The following is a 14,968-nucleotide window of genomic DNA, read 5'->3' as shown; positions in this document are numbered from 1 at the left end:
CGAGGTTTTCTTGACTGCCAACCCTTATTTTCTGTCTTATTTCACTCGACCGGTATTCTGGAGGTCGTGGGTTCGGATCCCACCCGGCGGGCATTTTTTCACCACTTTCTTTTCGACTCAAAATATTCTTCATCTCTTTCTATGACCCACCACAACCTCCCCTTTGCTTTCCGAGGTTTTCTTGACTGCCAACCCTTATTTTCTGTCTTATTTCACGGAGCCCCTCATTTCCCATTTTCTGATTCGCTACATGCTTAGCGAGGGCCTCTGTTCTGGCAGTCTTGGTGCCAAAGGGAGCTTAAGAGGGTTCCACGCTGGTCGACCACTCTCGACATGTCGTAGACACTCGAGTCACGGCCCAGGGGTTAAAAAGAAGGTCCCCTTCACCCCGAGTTGTCCGAGTGGCGCTGGCTACCACCCCCAAGTGCAGGAAACAAAAATACCTTAACATAAATACCCGAGAAAGTGCTGGGGAAACAGCCCCGCCGGTAGCGTAGTGGTTATCGCACCAGACCGGTATTCTGGAGGTCGTGGGTTCGGATCCCACCCGGCGGGCATTTTTTCACCGCTTTCTTTTCGACTCAAAATATTCTTCATCTCTTTCTATGACCCACCACAACCTCCCCTTTGCTTTCCGAGGTTTTCTTGACTGCCAACCCTTATTTTCTGTCTTATTTCACGGAGCCCCTCATTTCCCATTTTCTGATTCGCTACATGCTTAGCGAGGGCCTCTGTTCTGGCAGTCTTGGTGCCAAAGGGAGCTTAAGAGGGTTCCACGCTGGTCGACCACTCTCGACATGTCGTAAACACTCGAGTCACGGCCCAGGGGTTAAAAAGAAGGTCCCCTTCACCCCGAGTTGTCCGAGTGGCGCTGGCTACCACCCCCAAGCGCAAGAAATAAGCACCTTAACATAAATACTCCAGAAAGTGGAGGGGAAAATAGCCCCGCCGGTAGCGTAGTGGTCATCGCACCAGATGCGTAATCTGGAGGTCGTGGGTTCGGTTCCCACCCGGCGGGCATTTTTTCGCTTTGTGTTAAAGGCTCGATTTTCGGGTCGTCATTAATTCCTTTAGGGCCTCAACTGAGCCGGCGAAATCCATCAACCTTTTGCCTCGCACAGACTGGGCTAGTTCTTGCATAGCCCGTTAACTTCTTGAGTGCGCAGAGTGTGGCCTGCAGCTCAAGTGCCTTCATAGGTTGCCCTTCGCGATATTGAAGCACACGCGTGATCCGCTGTGGCCATCTGATAGCTGTAACCGCTCCCCAGAAGGTGCCTTATTTTCAGGCGGTGTCCGTGAAAGGGATGTTGTCCTAAAAGGCAGGTCTACGTATTTTGCTGCTTTTCCGGGCACCAAGGAAGAAGAGACGGGAATGACGGCGACGAAACTACGATACTGGTGGGTAGAAAGGGCAGCGCCGGGTAACCAATTCCGCTGCTAAAGCGAGCAAACGTGACCACTGAGATGGTTAGAGCTATAAGTACGGATAGCACGGTGTACGAGAGATGTGCAGGAAAATGCCGTGTTTGGGACTTCTGAAGTCGGAGCAAGGCGTGCACATCGGGCCGAGCCTCAATTTGGCCAGGGAGAGGACTGACATGCTCAGGCATCCTTAAATATCCACCAGTGGATCTTCCGTTATTATTTCTGGAAAGATCTGCATGTTGGAAACTTTTTATGTGTCCTCAGATGCCCATGCCCAAAGAACCGCATTGAGAACGCACGCGCTTTTCTTTTGGGCACACATCCTGCTCGCGGCCGGGTCGGTGACAGAAAAAACGCACCATCGATCAAACTCAGTTTGATCAGATGTGGGTTTTCTAAACTAGTACAAACTCACTACTTTAGGAAAACACCAGTAGTTTACATGCGGGGAAGGATGGCGCGACGCAAATCTGATTTACATGATCCCCTTCTTTAATGGGGTGTTTAGGAACCTCTGGGCGCTCTCGCAGCCCAAGACTCTGGGCGGCGACTATAAAGCTTCATCTCGAGTTTGGTCATATATTATACCCCACGACATGCCTTCGCTATGGACCTCATGTACAGTTAAGGGCAGAGGAGGGTGCGACTGAATGTCTAACGCCTTTAGTCTCAGTACTCTACAGGGGGTGTTAGACACCTTGTTAAAGCGCAGAAGTTTGTGTGTGTTGTGTGAGATGGCCCTGGTGGCCCATTTCGCATCCTGGGATTCTAGCGATGGGATGATGCTACGTTGCTCCTTCGGGCGTATGGCCAATTCGAGTTCGGTTCACTCGGTAGCCTTTACCGATTTCGTGGCCGTCCCCATGTGGTGTGGAATGGCCTTGCGTTTGGCGCGAGTGTAGCGAAGCCCCCACTCACCCCCCCCCCCCCCCCAAAAAAAAAAAAAAAATCTAAGCGTATCAGCAGGACCAGACGTTTGGGTCATCTTTAGTTTGAGCGTGTGCACTAACATAAAATAACAATAACCAGCGAAAGTTTTCTCACTTGAGCGGAAAGTCAGCTTTCACGATCGTCGAAAATACCGTCGATATCAACCCGGCGATGCCCGGGTCGGCCACTATACTAATGACACTATCCGGTATAACACGTGTTCAGCCATTTTTTACTCGTCATAAGTAAGTGGTTCACCGTGAAGGAAGCTGTGCACAATTAGAAGCTCCCTGCTGCTGTCAACACATGGGCTCCCACCGGAGGCGTGCGGTAATGGGGAACGGCCGGAACTCGTGTTTTATTGGAACTCTCCCGAAACCAAGATGGTGCGCTCAAACGTCTTTTTCTATATACTTACCCATGGGAAGTGTTATCTCAGTTGGTATGCTGCTACGGGGAGGCGGGGGTTGAAGAAAGTCCCAGCAGTAGGCGAGTACTATGCGAACGCGGGAAAATTGAACGGAATTCCACGTTCAGAGGGGTGGAAGGTAAACATCCCGCTGACCCCTTTATACTCATCTTAGGACACAACCTTGAAACCGGTTTTTGGACAATTGTATGGGCAGCATTTGCAAGCAAAAACGAAGTGTACATATCAACGGGCTGTATAGTTATTGAGGAATCTGGAAAAACACACAGTTATTCCGAACTACTGATTGCCCTTATCAGGTGGGCGCTATGGAAAAATCTTCTTGAGCAGTCTTTGGGTACCTGCATACGCTACTTTTACCAACGAAAAGTAGTTCAATATGTGAACTGGCATGCGATAAAAAAATAAATATCTGAAAAATTGTTTCAAAGCGTTTCACTCCCTCCCTAGTATAATTTTAAAAATCCGCAATATTAAGCTCCGGCACCATAATCACAAGGTGCTCATGAAATCTGAAGCCGTTTGAAACAGCAGTTTGGCTAGGCGTTGACATCACTTGTTAGGCCTTTTAGGTTCGAAAGACGTGTGGTTTACCAAAAAAATCGCAATTTTACCGTCGTCGCAGGGCCAAATCTTTAAAATTGGTTCTGTGGATTTCTATGAAGAAAACTGTCAGCAAAAACCAATTGGATAAATCAATTAGTGAAACCTTTTTTGGAGAATCTTTAAGAACACCCATTTTGTTCCGAAATGCAGAATCGCCCAAATATTGTTGGCTAGGGCGAAACCGTAAAACTACTTTTTAGATATTCTTAAAGGGCTACTGAAGCGCTTTTAAAACCGGTCAAAACTCTACTTTTTACAATTATTACATTCGTCAGTTTATGCCTGTAAAGTTTTTTTGTCATTTTTAGCTTGGGGACAGCGGTATTCGTCGTTAAAGTTGACCCAACGCCCCGCCCACTACTCCCTGCCGCATCGCCGGAAGAGCGAGAAACTGAGCGGCAGCGACCGGAAGTAGCGTCATATTCGGAAGACGGCCAGTGACGTGCGCCACCGCTTCGCTGTGTCCCAGTTTTCTGGGCGAAGTTCCGAATTAAGCAGGCGTGTAATCTGCACTTTATTAATCATCATTGTCTAGAGTTGCTTCCGCGTCGATTTTTAACCGTAATGCTACTGTGTGATTCCCTAAACCGACTCCTAGATATCAGAGATTTCCCACCCGAGCGCCCGTGGCAACTACATTGCCTTCACGAGTAGTCGAGGGGCCGGCCGTGTCGTCGGGTGCTCTGTACTTCAAACGCGAAGTGACGGGCTTAAACAAATACGGAGGTACCCCAAGTTCCTGATCCATTATTATAAGGGAATTAGAAAATTTGTGGGACCACAGCGCTCTGGGCTTCCCGAACTTCTTGCTCGTTTTCCCGATCAACGTTGTTGGCTGTGACGACAGCTTAGCTGATTTGCTAGATTTTAAGAAGAAATCAAGCAAGCTGAAAGCATGAAGCATTTTCTGCGCGCGGAAGCGCACTGCACACTCGCCGGTCGTGCATGCCCGTACGGCGCACGAAACGGCTCGCACCACACATGCCGCGGCAGCGACCGCTCTTCGCTGCCGTCCAGAGTCAAGGCTGTCCCGAAAAGCAAGGTAAACATGCAAGAGAGGATGATAGTGTGGTGAAAAATTGTGCTAGGGATTGTCATCCAAGGTGATTTCGAAAGAGGTGATCGAATTTGTATCGCGATGCGGAGCGCCGACCGGTCGCGGAGGCTCGTCGACGGCAGCAAACGAACCTGCCCGAGCACGAGATGCGGCGAGAGGCCGATGGATGGCATTACCCGTGCGCAAGAATGAGCACAGCACCGATCGCTAGAGTGACTATCAACGTAGGAATAAGGTTCCACATGCCAGAAAGGGGATGACAGTGTGGTGAAAAACTGTGTTAAGGATAGTCATTCGCAATTGTAGAGTTGGCAGCGATCTCCCTTGGTGCTAAGCTTAAAGTTCCCAACATCAGCAGCGATCCGTGCAACCTGAGCCGGCTGGAGCTGTTGGGGAAGGCGTTCTAAAGCTCGTCGGGGTCCAGCGTGCTGCGCTTGGGTTCCTCTACCTTTTGGGGGGCGACCAACGTTCGGCTTCCCTATTCTAAAACATGCGTATGTGCAACAATGCCACGTTCCGCTGACCGGCCGAGCAGCGACCCGGCACCAGCACCTCTGCGCGACGCGGCGACCGGCGGCGGCCGCGCTGCCTGTGCGCATTGCAGGCCGCTGCACAGAGCTTGTTGCCGCCTGTCCAAATGTAAAAACAAAGTTCCACATTCGAGGATGGGGATGATGGTGGGCTGAAAAATTGTGCTAAGAATTGTGACTAGCGCTGGTACTGAAAGCGGCGAGCCCATATCTGCGCAACTTCCCTGCACCCGAGAAACAAGTCGGCCATGAGTCGTCGGGGGAGAACCCCTTTCTAAAGCTCGCCGCGAGCGAACCTGTTGCGTTTATACTTCCCTCAGGCGCTCCTATTCTAAGAGAAGATTGTGTGAGCCCTCCATTTACCAGAGGACCTTCTGGCCTGTATCTGAACGAGAACAGAATGAGATCTTCAGGCCGAGCGGCCCCCGCAGCGCTGGCACTTCCTAATATGACGTCATCTGCCGCCAGCCAATCGCGAAAGGCAGGCAGGGCTCTCACCACGCCCGCGGGCAAGGGTCGTTTGTTTTGACGAAAAAAGATGGTTTGGGTGTATTTACAGACAAAATAAACATGTTTTTCGAATTCAGCGTCAGGAAAACCATAATGTAATGCCCCCAACAATTTTTTTTTTGAAAAGCTCTTCACCAGCCCTTTAAGGACTACACATATCAGCAAAAAGCACTTCGATATGTGAACGGGTGCGCAAGATAATCGCGAATGTACGAAAACACAATTTCCTCCTTTTCCTCGGCCAGGATTGCAATTTCCAAAACTCTCGCCCTAGTGAGCCCCTATGCCATGAGACATATGTACTCCCGAAATCTCAAGTCTTTAGGTGTAGAAGATTTGGCTAGGCGTTGATGAATCAGTGAGTGAGTGAGTGAGTGAGTGAGTGAGTGAGTGAGTGAGTGAGTGAGTGAGTGAGTGAGTGAGTGAGTGAGTGAGTGAGTGAGTCAGTCAGTCAGTCAGTCAGTCAGTCAGTCAGTCAGTCAGTCAGTCAGTCAGTCAGTCGGTCAGCCAGTGAGGCATGGTCTCTTTATAGGTATACATTGAGATATTAGCACCGTTTTTGAAAGGCTCGGAAAGTTTTGGCATTGTAATGATCATAACTATATTGATCATCAAGTTGGTGTACACTTAAAGTTTTCGTGAAGGAACTTCCCAGCCAGCCTCAACCCCTCTATCCACTGTTAGTTGAATCCAATTTCAGTTCTTCAGTTTTCTTTCCTCATCATTTCTATGTGTCTCTAGCTTCCTTTGCATCTTCCTGTGGTATTCATTCGGTAACTTGGGTGGTTCATCTGTCATCCGTCGACAACATCACAAGTGCGCCTCAAATAAACTTCTCTCTTGACTCCAGCTGTAGCATCTACCACCCACGTTTGTTCTCTAACCCATGGCGCTCGCTTCCTTACCCTTAAACACAACACGCACCATCTTTTTTCAATGATTATTTGGCTTCACCAATAATTCCTCTCGAATTGACTCGTATCCAAAATTTATGAGGAATAAGCATTCCTCACAAAATTTATGCGCCAAAAGTGAACACTGTGGGGTGCCTTGACTGTATGCCTTTTTTTTTATTTCTTTAGTGGCTAACATAAGCACGTTTTATTACCTGAGAGGCCTGCGACACCATGCCCCACTTCGCGCAAAATGTTCAGCTAATGCATTTGTCGTGATTTGATTAATATTAACCTATACTTCCCAGGCTAATCTATACTTACCCTGCGTAGCACATTCATGCTGGTACCGCAATCGAGGTATGATTAGAAATCAAAACGTCGATGTAGTAAGTCATGCGGGCAGATTTATTTACTATACGAGCCTCAATTTGATTTCTTTAAACAGTGCTTACGACTGTAGACCACCTCCTAGGAATATAATGCTCCCTCGAGCAACAGTGGGGCACCCGATCGTAGTTCTTTCTTAAATCAATATTCACTCTAAATACTACGTTGTGCCTCTGCTTCAATCGTAAATGATAAGAACGCACTACCATGTTGCGCAATGCCCACTTTTTTCGTCCGGTAAGCCTCGTCTGCTTGCCTGAGGAGATAGCGAACACTTCTGCTTCAGTGATCACGGATGTCTTTGTTGTTTCTACACACAAAGACCTTGCGATATGGTTATATTTATATGAATATGCGTGACACCTTTCCACAGAATATGATATAGGGTAGACAATAGTGTGCATTATATAAGGCGATATTAGGTTTTCGTGAAATACAGGACACCACAACTATGTTCAAAGACTTTATTTTATCTTTCTTGCAGCAATGTGGATACTTTCCTCCAGACCAATGTTACAAACAATATCTACTACATAATTCCGACAAACAACTCTCATTTTTTGCCGCAAAATATTGTTACAATAGGAACCAGACGGAACGAAAAATTCACCTTCTTTTTTGGCATTTTAAAGACAACTCCATAAAATAAACTGTTTGTTGAAGTGTGCGAACATTTGTCCGAAAAAATACACAAATCGTAGTCGGGCAAACACAGTGTATTAAACAAAAGTAAACCGGGCGAAAAAGAAATGAACGTACTTAACAACATGGTACCAGACAGCAGGAAGTCACTTCAAGTCTACAACTTTGACAAAAGACAAAAATCTTATAGTGATCTTCAATTAGGCCCGTACCGTGTTAAACAAAAAGCAGGTCGCAGAAAAATTATTAGCCGAGAGACAAATACGCTCTTCTCGACAATCGGACATATTGATACTCCAGTAAAAAAAAAAAAGATGCACATTTTTTTTGTCGGGCACATCCGCACGCAAGGAGAACCCGCAGTGGCGTAGCCAGTCACGAGAAGGGTCTAGAAATGAATTTCTTGTTGAAAAAACAGGCACATTTTTCGAAACATGCTAATCATTTTTCAGTCTTTCTGAGTTCTTACCACCCACATTCTGGGTACGATGCCTTACGGTTTACGCTCCCACAGAACATCGCTGTCCACCAACCCTTCCATACCACTCTGTCGTCCCAAACTCCAATCAATGAGTCTGAATCTAAGTACAAACCTCAATACCTGAAAACTCCAAGTTCTGGCTACGCCCCTGCTCCTGAGTACAGCCGTAAGAAACATTTTCGGTAGAGGTAGGTGACGTTCAAACCTCGGGTTAAACATTGACGTTCGATTTGCTAGTCACCCCCATCTGCCCGCCAGCGATGCCTGAGGTTGGAAAAAGTGTGAGTGACCTCAGAAACTTTACTTCCCGTTTCGAAACTCACTTGAAAACAACACTTTCAACACGCTAACACCAACTTCTTTTATTAGCACTTCATTTAATACTAGCATGGATATAGACACAGTACAGCCGAAAGCTCGAGACAGTGTTCAGCCGACGGCGTGTGTCTATATACCACGCGAAGGGTTTTCGTTGATGTCAAACCTGAAGCGAAGGTCGAAAACACTGCGACCCGGTCATTACTGTTAATTATAGACATGCACCTACAATAAAAACTATGCGAATTTAGTTTTTATACAGTGCAATGCTATACATGCAATAGTCTTTTACAGCAGAAGTACGGTTAAATATCATGCAGCGTCGAAGAGACAGGTACACTACAAGAAGATCGACCGACGCTTATAAAGACAGAAAATTCGCTGATTTGGCAGGCTTTATTGCTGCTGCTTATTGCTTAGTTTTATTTCGCGTTGTCTAAAATACATTTTGCCGAAGCAAGAAGGAAGTAGTGATTGTGAACTGCATTTGCGTCCATATACTTGTCGATGTATAGTCAGCTTTCTGTTCTCAACAAGAAAACGTGTCGCTTAGCGCAGGTTCGAAGTTACGGAAGCGAGAAAATTATTGCTCTCATATATTGAGGCAGAAGTAGTGTCAGTAGACTATTGTATTATTGCTGTAAAATACTTGCATCATTAAGTATCACTACTTTGAGCCGAACACAAGAAAGAGTTCACGTGGAGATATTAGGGTGTGGCAAATTGCTTCGTGGCATGCACTCCAAGTGATACGGATACGAACATATATTGATGCGAACAGGAAATAAAGACGAAACGATGGATAACAATTTAAGTGCAATCAAATTCGCATTAGGGGGCTTACGCGCGCTACGATGACCCTACTTTACTGAGCGCACATATTCGCACCTGCATCAGCAAGGGGCTGGCGCCAGACGTTGAACCTAATCGGTTATGTACGCAAGATACAGAGGGCAGCCGAATGCACCCGCGAGTATCGCTTTCGCGTATGAATTCTACTGCTAAGGCATTGTTTTTTTTTTATATATAGACAATGTATCGAAAAGGGGAACATGTACAGAGCAGAAAGCACTGTGAACTACAGCGCAGCAGTCTCCGTGTTCTTGCGCAGCTTTAAAAAATTCCTCAAGCTAGACTAAAGGAATGAATAACCCCTTGCCTATCCTGGAACGTTTCCTGCAAATGTGTAGGAAATTTTCTGCAGGCTTATTAAACCATCAGATTTTCAGGCGTAGTAGTTTTTTTATTATTATTATCAGGATATTTCTTCGTAATGCGGAAGTTTATTTCTTGGCCTGGGTGTAAACAAAATAGGGGTATATTTCCAGGATTTAAGCAACGTTAATTCATTCGTACGGCGTCTTGCTTGCGTAAAATACAAAGGTATGAAATAGGTCAGAGCTCTAGTATTGCTTCTGCAAAACTTCAGCGAAATAGTGTGTTGAAGAAACGAACGAGGCCGCAAAGTACCTTTTTTATCTGATTCTTCAAGCTTGTTACCACAGGCAAAATTTTTTTCTGTGCTGTTGCAATTTCCACACTGTACGCAGAAAACAAGTTTATCGCAGGAAACGATACGGATGACAACACTGATTCAATGTTTAAATGCATTATTAGCTTGCTCTTGTGTTAAGGACAAATGGAGTTCATTCAAAGCTCATGAATAATTCGACGGGTGCATAATTATTATGCTTATGGACGCGAAATCAATTATTAGTTGCTTAGGTAACTTATGATCGTATAAAGTCGGAAACGCGAAGACATTTCAGTAGTTTTATGAGCGCTTTATTGCCGAGTGTTATTTTAACTGCAATTTCTACAGCTATCCGCATACTTATACATGGCTCAAATGAGTGTTACCTTTTGAGTTTCACAAAGCTTCGAAGTGTTGTTGCTTGACCTCAACAGTACATCCATTCATCTCTAGAAAACTGCGAAGAAAGAGTTCACATAGCACAAGATTAAGCAGCCCTATGTAACACTCACAAACACGCTCTTTAACTACCGTTAAAACATGTACGCATGTAAAATATATAACAGTAAGAACAATATTAGAGATATTGCGGCGGAACGCCCTGAATAGTCAGTTCACTTTTAAGCGCGCTAGTGACTTGGCTCATGCTCCGCCCCTTGCTTCCTACGTCATTCAAGAACCCAACGCTGGTCAGTCCTTCGAACTATAATTGTTGCCTAGCCCGCATTATTTTTCCCTGCTGATGCCTGCTGACCTCCATGAATGAACCTACTTGCGAATATTTTTGGTCAACAGAGCCCTACTACGCAATACCAGTCCGGACATCAGTGAACCGGAGGAAAAACTTCCCTGTATAAGTATTGTCACGTTGGTGTAGTTGATTCTGATCTTCTCACTTTAATAATCTTTTCTCAGCTATCAAAACGGTTAAATGACACAAGCTGATAGCGGACGGGGATTTGTTTCTGCGCTCCGTTTAATTGCTTCAGTGCAACGCGTTTGTATTCAGGATAATCTGTCTGATGACGGGTTAGGACCCCATCCGTACCTGTAAAATATGGCCTTCTGTGGCCTTATGGACTGTAATGGGATTTTGTGCATATTAATTTTCGCTACCCAGTGCTCACGCACGCTTATCTTTCAAGGAGGAACGGGCTTTGAGTAGCGGTGTGGCACTTGGTAACTAAGGCCTATCCCTACGCTCCTCGGCGCTAATGGCTAAAGCGTGAGTGTGTTCCATATGCCATAAGAAAGCCACACTTCCGAGTGCTCCCCCTCACTCTGTGCCTTAGCTTCTGTTTCCCTCTCCGCTTTTAAAGGCACCTCTTCAATCCACTCACTACTTTGCCTTCCAACGTGCACACTGTCGGTCCACCAGCTACGTTACCGAACCACGGACTTCTCGAACCAACTTCGAGCGAAGGAATTTTGAATGGCGAAGTAAGCGCAGGACGTGCCAGCGGAGTCAGTTCAGCAGTACGGTATTATGAATGCACTTAAAGCTATCACTTTTGACAGCTATGTATCAGAAAGCTGTCTTAAGCGATCGCCATTAGCAAGTCGATACATGCAAACACGAAAGCACACCGGCCACGGGCACAAAACAAGCAGCACTCGCATTCCCGCGCATATTTACAAACACAGACGAATAGGAGCTCTGTACAAAGCGGAAACGAGACGGTACATTCTCACGTGCACTGAACACAATGCTATTTCGATTGTCTCTACTTTGAAGTATAAAGTAGTATTTGTATAACCATATTAACCATATGTACAGTGGCGAAGGAAGCAAAGCATTTCCTATCACTCCGCTTGCTGTCTTGGCCTCTCGAAGAACAAGCACGCGGAAAGCGGCGCCGCAGTCGCCGCACCTCCCGCGCTCCACTAACGTCTACTGCGCACGCACAAGGGTGCGCGCGCATCTGTACAGTGCATTATTGCTGGTCGAATGTGTCGATTGCTTTCTGGCAAGACGACAGTAGCTGGGAAGCTGTCTAGCGCCGTAGGATCCGGTCCGCCGGCGTGTAGAAAGAAAACTATGTCTTGCGACTTTCTATTGCTGAAGGATGCCTAGCACAGTAATACGCCTTAGGTACTCTACAAAGGGGCGTTCGAGAATGACTAGGGGAGAGCGAAGTTGGAGTACTCTTCGCGTGGCTACAAAGTCAGATGCAGCATCAGTAACACCCAAAACTAGACACCAGTCGTTGTAGAATGAAACGAGAACACGGCTCCTGGCCGGACCGAAGAAGCCGCCGTTCGTACGGGCCCCGCAAAACTCGGGACTCTCCAGTGAGGAACAGCTTGTCATCTCTTTCGGGATTGCATAGGAGACTACGTGATGTCTGTATAGAGCGCCATTAAAGCACTTCGCTTAGTAACAGTGCATGTTTTAGCGGATTATTGCTACGCGACTAGACGACAGATGGCACACTGGGTTCAAAAAGGTGCGCGAATGCTGATGCACTACTGGTCAACAGGAACTGGTTGCGTTCGCGTGCAGACATTCGTGTGTTTTTGGAGGGGCTTTACGACCGAGCTGAGCGCGCTCTCTCATTCGCTACGCCAGGACAGGGTAAGGATCGACACTATGGTAGCCCCCACCCGCTATTCATTCAATCTTACACTTCAAGTTTATGCCTACATTTTGGTTGTAAGCCTGTTTGTGTCCCCACCCGTGAACGTCGTTCTTGAAATATAGCGACCGTTAGCGGAGGGGGAAAGCGGTTACTGCAACTCATTTCGTGGTCTGCGCGCTTGTAGCCCCTATTGGTACACTCTCCATATCACACAAGCCATTTTGCCAGTGTCCATATTTCATAAAAACGTTGAGTTGCGTTTATTCCTCCACATTGATCGCATACTAAGGCGGCGTTTGTAGCGCGCGTGTAATCATCAGCTAGATGTAATAAGTTTTAGCAGCCACAACGAACGCCCTGGAGGTGGTACTCTAGTCGAATGTTTCATAATCGGCCAATATTGCCCCATTTTACACCTGGGGAGAGCGAAAATGACAATGGGTTATGAATGCAGTTCTTAACAAACACCTCGAATATATGTAAATTAAAGCGAGATTATTATGCACCGTCTCTCTGCCACACAGACAGTGGTAAACGTAAGACGCACTTACATGTTAAACAGTTATACGAGTTGCGGTTGTTATGGCTATTTTCACCCATGCGTGCAATTTTAATGGCCTCGTAATTCAGGCATTCGCGCACCTTTGGCAACCACAACACTGAGACTCTACAGAACACCACACAGTTTGCGTTGCACCAGATTCGGAGTCGTAGATAGCTGACGCAATGTAGTTCGTTTGAAACGTGGGGTCTTGGCGTATGACCAAGGTTCATTGAGCGCATTAACGACGTCAACATTACAAATGTTTATGTGACTCAAAAAATATTCGAACCTGTGTTGACGCAAGATTTTATCATGGGGTATTTGCACTTTTATACAAGAAAAATAAATGAACGAACATTCTGATAAAGCTGTAGATGGAGAGCTCAAGGCGATACACTGAAAGATATACTCACATAGGTTCACTGACTACTCACCTTTATCCTATTTATATTGCACGCTTAAGCCAATTCTCGCATACCGTGTTGCCGACGAAGCGGCTACAGGCTGGCGGCAATTAAGAACGCCTACATGGACTAAACGGGCTCAGTAAACACGAGAAACGTGCCCGAATGGGCGGAACCAGGAGAGGAGAGGAGCACGACGGTAGCTATCAGTTTCGCCGCGACAGAAGTGCAGCCGAAGAGGACGCTCACACTGCTACGGTATGGACGGCACAAGGGAGCACAGCGCGTTCGAAGACCGGTAAGAGGGAGGAATTAACTACTAGGCGACAACGTCGTTGTTCCATGTCAACCACGCCCTGGTTCCCCCATTCGCCGAGTCTTGCGGGGGGAAGCGATCGCTCGTCAGCGAAGGACAGCGTGGAAATTTCAGAGCAGCGTGTCCTAACTCCTCTTAAACTCTGAGAAAGGGGAACACTAAAGCAGCATAGGATTTCTTTCACGCCCGAAAATGGAACGGTGTAAGCGCCACCCACACAACTTTTACTCCGTTCGATGGATATGCGGAACTGCATGCTTTTCTACCTGCTCGCCCACACTTTCTTCAGCACGACGGCGGCTTTGCGCGCCATTTCGTAGATTCATACTTCCTCCACGAGTAACAAAACGATTCCCACTGAGCACGAGGCTTAGCGTCTAGCCCGGCGTAGTGAAGTCACGTGATTATTCTCTACATACAAAAAAAAATTTCTGCGCATGTTTTTCGTTCTGACTAGCACCAGTAGCGCACCGGCTCTTTTCAATGGCTCTTGTCGATCATTTATTGAAGCTCAAACACCGCTAGTTGATCTGAATATGACTAGCGAAAGATTAATATCTCCTCTAGGTCTGCGAGTATTCAAACCTCCCGAGGCGACAGAGTTAGAGCGAACTAAAATGTCTCCTTGTGGAAACGAGTGCACCTTTTGAATGTTACTCATGATAGATCTCACTGGGTTTCTAGTCCTATGAGTGGATCTAACTAGGACCCTATGTACAAATGTATACATGACTGCGACGCCTCACGAAACGAGAATTATGCTTGTGCTCCGGACTAGTTCGTACTCAGGAGTAGCATGTTTCCCGTGTGCACCGCCAACGGAGGGCCTGAAAGTCGGTAGACTCAGTTCCCTGATTAGCAATTTGTTGCAGTTGAATTACTTCGGGCTCGAGTTTGCTTGCCTCAAACTGGGCTTTATCGCTACCCTGCCCAATATTTTAAGAAACGCGTGCTTTGTTCTTACAGACCGATAGCGTTACTAGATGTCGCGGCTCTTCCCAATGGATCGAGTTTATTACTTTTAAAACGGAATACAATTAACTTTAGACCGTGAGGTGCTCCCTGCCAGATTATTTTTTTTTTTTTAGATTTTAGCTAGCAAAAACTATAAGGCTGCACTGCCTAGCAATGCAAATGCTTCGAATGCAACAACGTTTGCCAAATTCCGGAATTAGTGCTCTGTAAAGGAGCAACGGTACATGGTACACCCTTCGTCAAAATTTTCTCGGCCAATCCTAAGTCTTTTGTACCACACATAATTCAAAGAATAAGCTTTATCTTTAAATGTTACAAAATTATTTCATGGCAGTATTAAAGAAAGGTGTTTTCTCTAGCTTCCCAGCAAAAAACGTTTAAGCCCCGCTCGGGACGTAGGCTTGTACATTGAATTTCTTGCGGCCTGTGCACTTTCTGGTTGGCCTAGAAAATTTTGACAAAGA

The 14,968-nt window shown here is 46.4% G+C and overlaps 1 non-coding gene across 1 annotated transcript; it reads left to right on the top strand.

The window, feature by feature from the left end:
- Positions 1–945: 945 nt before the first annotated feature.
- On the top strand, positions 946–1,018 carry Trnat-cgu (transfer RNA threonine (anticodon CGU)). Its single transcript has one exon. It is a non-coding gene; the product is annotated as a tRNA-Thr (tRNA).
- The last annotated feature ends 13,950 nt before the right edge of the window (positions 1,019–14,968 follow it).

This window comes from Haemaphysalis longicornis, unplaced genomic scaffold, assembly GCF_048455015.1.
Source record: "Haemaphysalis longicornis isolate Haplotype H1 unplaced genomic scaffold, Haemaphysalis longicornis Haplotype H1 scaffold_1, whole genome shotgun sequence".
NCBI lineage: Eukaryota > Metazoa > Arthropoda > Arachnida > Ixodida > Ixodidae > Haemaphysalis > Haemaphysalis longicornis.
Note: the sequence above shows the minus strand (reverse complement) of the source record. Positions and strands in the feature narration are given on the sequence as shown.